The sequence below is a fragment of the Canis lupus genome, chromosome 19 (genome assembly GCF_003254725.2).
Source record: "Canis lupus dingo isolate Sandy chromosome 19, ASM325472v2, whole genome shotgun sequence".
Classification (NCBI taxonomy): domain Eukaryota; kingdom Metazoa; phylum Chordata; class Mammalia; order Carnivora; family Canidae; genus Canis; species Canis lupus.
In genome coordinates this window covers 21,716,096-21,722,095 of record NC_064261.1, presented here as the reverse complement: position 1 = coordinate 21,722,095, position 6,000 = coordinate 21,716,096, and positions in this window count along the sequence as shown.

Below are 6,000 nucleotides of genomic sequence, written 5' to 3'. Positions count from 1 at the left end.
GGAACAATCAGGGGCCATGATGTCATCTGCCACAACGCCCAGTAAATACTTGATGGGATGAATGAGTTTAACAGATGGATGAAATGACTACATTCATTGCCAGAAAGAGTGACTGTCCTTCTCTAGGTCCAAATCTGCCCATTAATTGGGGAGTAGGGAAAGAAATTACTGAACAACAACAAAAAATCTGTGACCAAATGACATTTGTATTGTGTGAACCAATCATTTATATGTAATTTGCAACTACCTAATGTACTGATCAGTGAATACCCTGCAAATAAGGGTTCACAGAAACTGATTTCCATTGAGTGTCTAGGATAGTTAGGCATTATTATCTGCTGTTTACTGTATGTTCATCAGCAACTGCAGTCAAGGTACTTCTTCCTGAGCTTGGATTACAAAGTGGCCAGGGTGACGTGACCACTGGGATGTAAAAATTTTGAGGCACCAGGCAGGGGCTCCAGATGGAGGGGTCTGCGCCCTGCTGCCTTCAGGAGCCGCGGCCCCGGGAGCACGATTCCAGCAGCACAGGCCCTGGATCCCAGGGCGCCAAGCAGACACAGCCCAGGATCCTACACTCCCCCCAGGACAGGCAGAGGCGGAGAGAGCACAGGACAGCAAGGACTCTCCTGCAACAGGGTACTCCAATGCTGTGCAGATCAGTGTACCCGCACCACCCTAGGAGCATCTAGGCTAAAGTGGACTGGGAGACTGCATTAGTTACTGCAGGGAGCTGATTCCAGAGCTGGAGACCTGGCCACTACCAGTGTTGTTGTTCCTCCTTGTTTCACCATGTGCCTGAGGAGAGGTGAGGCCACAGGGGAACACAGGTCTCACGGGATAAACAGCTCACACTGAGCCCGGCACCCGGCAGGGGGCAGGGCAGCTCCCCCAGGTACACACACCTGAGAATCAGCACAGTAGGCTCCTCTCCCAGAAGACCAGCTGGAAGGACAGGGGAAGAGCAAGTTCTTAACCAACCGGTGCTAGAAAGCTCTAGGGAAAGGCAAGGGATTTACACTATATAAAACCAGAGGAGACCACTTTGATTTTTTTTTCTTCCTCTATCCAGTACAACTGGTTTTTATAGCAGGCTATAAAATTCCAATCTTTTTTCTCTTTTCCCACCTGAAGTACAATATTTTACCACTTCGTTTTTAAGATTCTTCCTTGTTGACTTTCATATTTCTACAATTACATGTCCTAGATATGTTTTCAACTTCTAGATTCCCATCAACATAATCAAATTAATTTGGGAAATTTACAAGATATTTTTTTTTGTTTTCTGTTTTTTGTTTTCTCTGCCTCATTGTGTTCTACAATGGCAGAAGTTAATACCTTGTAAAACATGACCAGCATACACCCAGAACCAAGTGGAACACCATGCTAGTTATATTGTGAGATTATATTCTCTCTTCATTCGCATTGATGCCCCCCTCTATTATCTCATTTACGTTTTGGTGGTCAATGTTGGGGCCTTCTACAAGTATTTCTGGTTTATATAAATTTGGGACTGAGCATCTTCTAACATACAGACCTAAAAAAACTCAGAAACATGAGGATCGAGGTGGGGCAAGATGGCGGAAGAGTAGGGTCCCCAAGTCACCTGTCCCCACCAAATTACCTAGATAACCTTCAAATGATCCTGAAAACCTACAAATTTGGCTTGAGGTTTAAAGGGAGAACAGCTGAATGCTACAGTGAGAAGAATTCACACTTCTATCAAGGTAGGAAGGGGGCGGGATAAAGAAACAAAAGGCATCCAAGGGGTAGGGGACTCTGGAGGAGCCGGGCCTGGGCTAGTGCCCCCAGGACAGGAAAGCCCCATCCAGGAGAAGGAGGGGCTTCACCAATCTTCCAGAACAGAAAGGCACTGGCAGGGAGTTAGAGCAGGACCCCAGGAGGGGCGGGGATGCCCTCAGGCTCCCTGGGACACTAAGGAGGACCTGTGCCCCAAGGAGAGCACCCCACACTACTGCCCAGCTCCCTAAAGGGCTGCAGCCTGTGCAGCTCAGGCGGCGGCTCCACGCGGAGGGGGCTGCGGGACCCCAGGAGCAGCTCAGGAGCGGCTCCCGCAGAGGCACCTCAAGGAGGAGGCTGCACTGACAAGCCCGATTCCAACACCTCAGGCCCGGGAGCTCAGGGCCCCGGGGGACACAGCCCAAGATCCAGCGCTCCCCCCCAGGACTGGCAGAAACCAGGAGAGCCCAAAACAGCAAGGACACTCCTGCTGCCTGGCGGCCCAGAGCTAAGCAAATCAGCAGCCCAGCCCCAAAGCATCCAGGCCCCTGCAGACTGAGAGCTCCATAGTTACTGCAGGAGCTGACTCCAGCTGCCACTATTGTTGTTCCTCCTGGGGCCTCACAGGATAAACAACCCCCACGGAGCCTCACAGTGGCCACACCTGATAAACAGGTTAAATAACTTTCACTGAGCCCTGCACCAGGCTGGGGGCTGAGCAGTTCCCCCAAGTGCTAACACCTAAAAATCAGAACAGCAGGCCCCTCCCCCAGAAGACCAGCTAGACCAACAACGGAAAAACAAATTATTGACCAAGCAGCAGTGGAAAGTTCCAGTGAACTCGAGGGATTTACAGTATACAGAATCAGAGGATAATCCCCCGTTTTTTGTTTTTTAATTCTGTTTGCTTCCCCACGCCTCCTTTTTTTTTCTTTTCTTCTCTTTTTTTTTTTTTTCTTTTTCTTTTCTTCTTTCTCTTCTCTTTTTTCATTTTACCAATACAACTTGTTTTTGGCCACTCTGCACTGAGCAAAATGACTAGAAGAAAAACCTCACCTCAAAAGAATCAGAAACAGTCCTCTCTCCCACAGAGTTACAAAATCTGGATTACAATTCAATGTCAGAAAGCCAATTCAGAAGCACTGTTATACAGCTACTGGTGGTTCTAGAAAAAAGCATAAAGGACTCAAGAGACGTCATGACTGCAGAATTTAGATCCAATCAGGCAGAAATTAAAAATCAATTGAATGAGATGCAATCCAAACTAGAAGTCCTAACAACGAGGGTTAATGAGGTGGAAGAACGAGTGAGTGACATAGAAGACAAGTTGATGGCAAAGAGGGAAACTGAGGAAAAAAGAGACAATTAAAACACCATGAAGATAGATTAAGGGAAATAAATGACACCCTGAGGAAGAAAAACCTACATTTAATTGGGGTTTCCGAGGGCACCGAAAGGGCCAGAGCGCCAGAATATGTATTTGAACAAATCCTAGCTGAAAACTTTCCTAATCTGGAAAGGGAAACAGGCATTCAGATCCAGGAAATAGAGAGATCCCCCCCTAAAATCAATAAAACCGTTCAACACCTCGACATTTAATAGTGAAGCTTGCAAATTCCAAAGATAAAGAGAAGATCCTTAAAGCAGCAAGAGACAAGAAATCCCTGACTTTTATGGGGAGGAATATTAGGGTAACAGCAGACCCCTCCACAGAGACCTGGCAGGCCAGAAAGAGCTGGCAGGATATATTCAGGGTCCTAAATGAGAAAAACATGCAATCTAGAATACTTTATCCAGCAAGGCTCTCATTCAGAATGGAAGGAGAGATAAAGAGCTTCCAAGACAGGCAGCAACTAAAAGAATATGTGACCTCCAAACCAGCTCTGCAAGAAATTTTAAGGCGAACTGTTAAAATTCCCCTTTAAGAAGAAGTTCAGTGGAACAATCCACAAAAACAAGGACTGAATAGATATCATGATGACACTAAACTCATATCTCTCACTAGTAACTCTGAATGTGAACAGGCTTAATGACCCATCAAAAGGCGCAGGGTTTCAGACTGGATAAAAAAGCAGGACCCATCTATTTGCTGTCTACAAGAGACTCATTTTAGACAGAAAGACACCAACAGCCTGAAAATAAAAGGTTGGAGAACATTTAACCATCAAATGGTCCTCAAAAGAAAGCAGGGGTAGCCATCCTTATATCAGATAAACTAAAATTTACCCCGAAGACTGTAGTGAGAGATGAAGAGGGACACTATCTCATACTTAAAGGATCTATCCAACAAGAGGACTTAACAATCCTCAATATATATGCCCCGAATGTGGGAACTGCCAAATATTTAAATCAATTAATAACCAAAGTGAAGAAATACTTAGATAATAATACACTTATACTTGGTAACTTCAATCTAGCTCTTTCTATACTCGATACGTCTTCTAAGCACAACACCTCCAAAGAAACGAGAGCTTTAAATGATACACTGGACCAGATGGATTTCACAGATATCTACAGAACTTTACATCCAAACTCAACTGGATACACATTCTTTTCAAGTGCACATGGAACTTTCTCCAGAATAGACCACATACTGGGTCACAAATTGGGTCTGAACCGATACCAAATGATTGGGATCGTCCCCTGCATATTCTCAGACCAGAATGCCTTGAAATTAGAACTAAATCACAACAAGAAGTTTGGAAGGATTCAAACACGTGGAGGTTAAGGACCATCCTGCTAAAAGATGAAAGGGTCATCAAGTAAATCAGGGAAGAATTAAAAAGATTCATGGAAACTAATGAGAATGAAGATACAATCGTTCAAAATCTTTGGGATGCAGCAAAAGCAGTGTTGAGGGGGAAATACATCGCAATACAAGCATCCATTCAAAAACAGGAAAAAACTAAAATACAAAAGCTAACCTTACACATAAAGGAGCTAGAGAAAAAACAGCAAATAGATCCTACACCCAGCAGAAGAAGAGAGTTAATAAAGATTCGAGCAGAACTCAACGAAATCGAGACCAGAACTGTGGAACAGATCAACAGAACCAGGAGTTGGTTCTCTGAAAGAATTAATAAGATAGATAAACCATTAGCCAGCCTTATTAAAAAGAAGAGAGAGAAGACTCAAATTAATAAAATCATGAATGAGAAATGAGAGATCACTACCAACACCAAGGAAATACAAACGATTTTAAAAACATATTATGAACAACTATACGCTAACAAATTAGGCAATCTGGAAGAAATGGACACATTCCTGGAAAGCCACAAACTACCAAAACTGGAACAGGAAGAAATAGAAAACCTGAACAGGCCAATAACCAGGGAGGAAATTGAAGCAGTCATCAAAAACCTCCCAAGACACTAGAGTCCAGGGCCAGATGGCTTCCCAGGGGAATTCTATCAAATGTTTAAAGAAGAAACCATACCTATTCTACTAAAACTGTTTGGAAAGATAGAAAGAGATGGAGTACTTCCAAATTCGTTCTATGAGGCCAGCATCACCTTAATTCCAAAACCAGACAAAGACCCCACCAAAAAGGAGAATTACAGACCAATAGCCCTGATGAACATGGATGCAAAATCTCAACAAGATACTAGCCAATAGGACCCAACAATACATTAAGAAAATTATTCACCATGACCAAGTAGGATTTATCCCCGGGACACAAGGCTGGTTCAACACTCGTAAAACAATCAATGTGATTCATCATATCAGCAAGAGAAAAACCAAGAACCATATGATCCTCTCATTAGATGCAGAGAAAGCATTTGACAAAATACAGCATCCATTCCTGATCAAAACTCTTCAGAGTGTAGGGATAGAGGGAACATTCCTCGACAACTTAAAAGCCATCTATGAAAAGCCTACAGCAAATATCATTCTCAATGGGGAAGCACTGGGAGCCTTTCCCCTAAGATCAGGAACAAGACAGGGATGTCCACTCTCACCACTGCTATTCAACATAGTACTGGAATTCCTAGTCTCAGCAATCAGACAACAAAAAGACATTAAAGGCATTCAAATTGGCAAAGAAGAAGTCAAACTCTCCCTCTTCGACGATGACATGATAGTCTACATAGAAAACCCAAAAGCCTCCACCCCAAGATTGCTAGAACTCATACAGCAATTTGGCAGCATGGCAGGATACAAAATCAATGCCCAGAAATCAATGGCATTTCTATACACTAACAATGAGACTGAAGAAAGAGAAATTAAAGAGACAATTCCATTTACAATTGCACCCAAAAG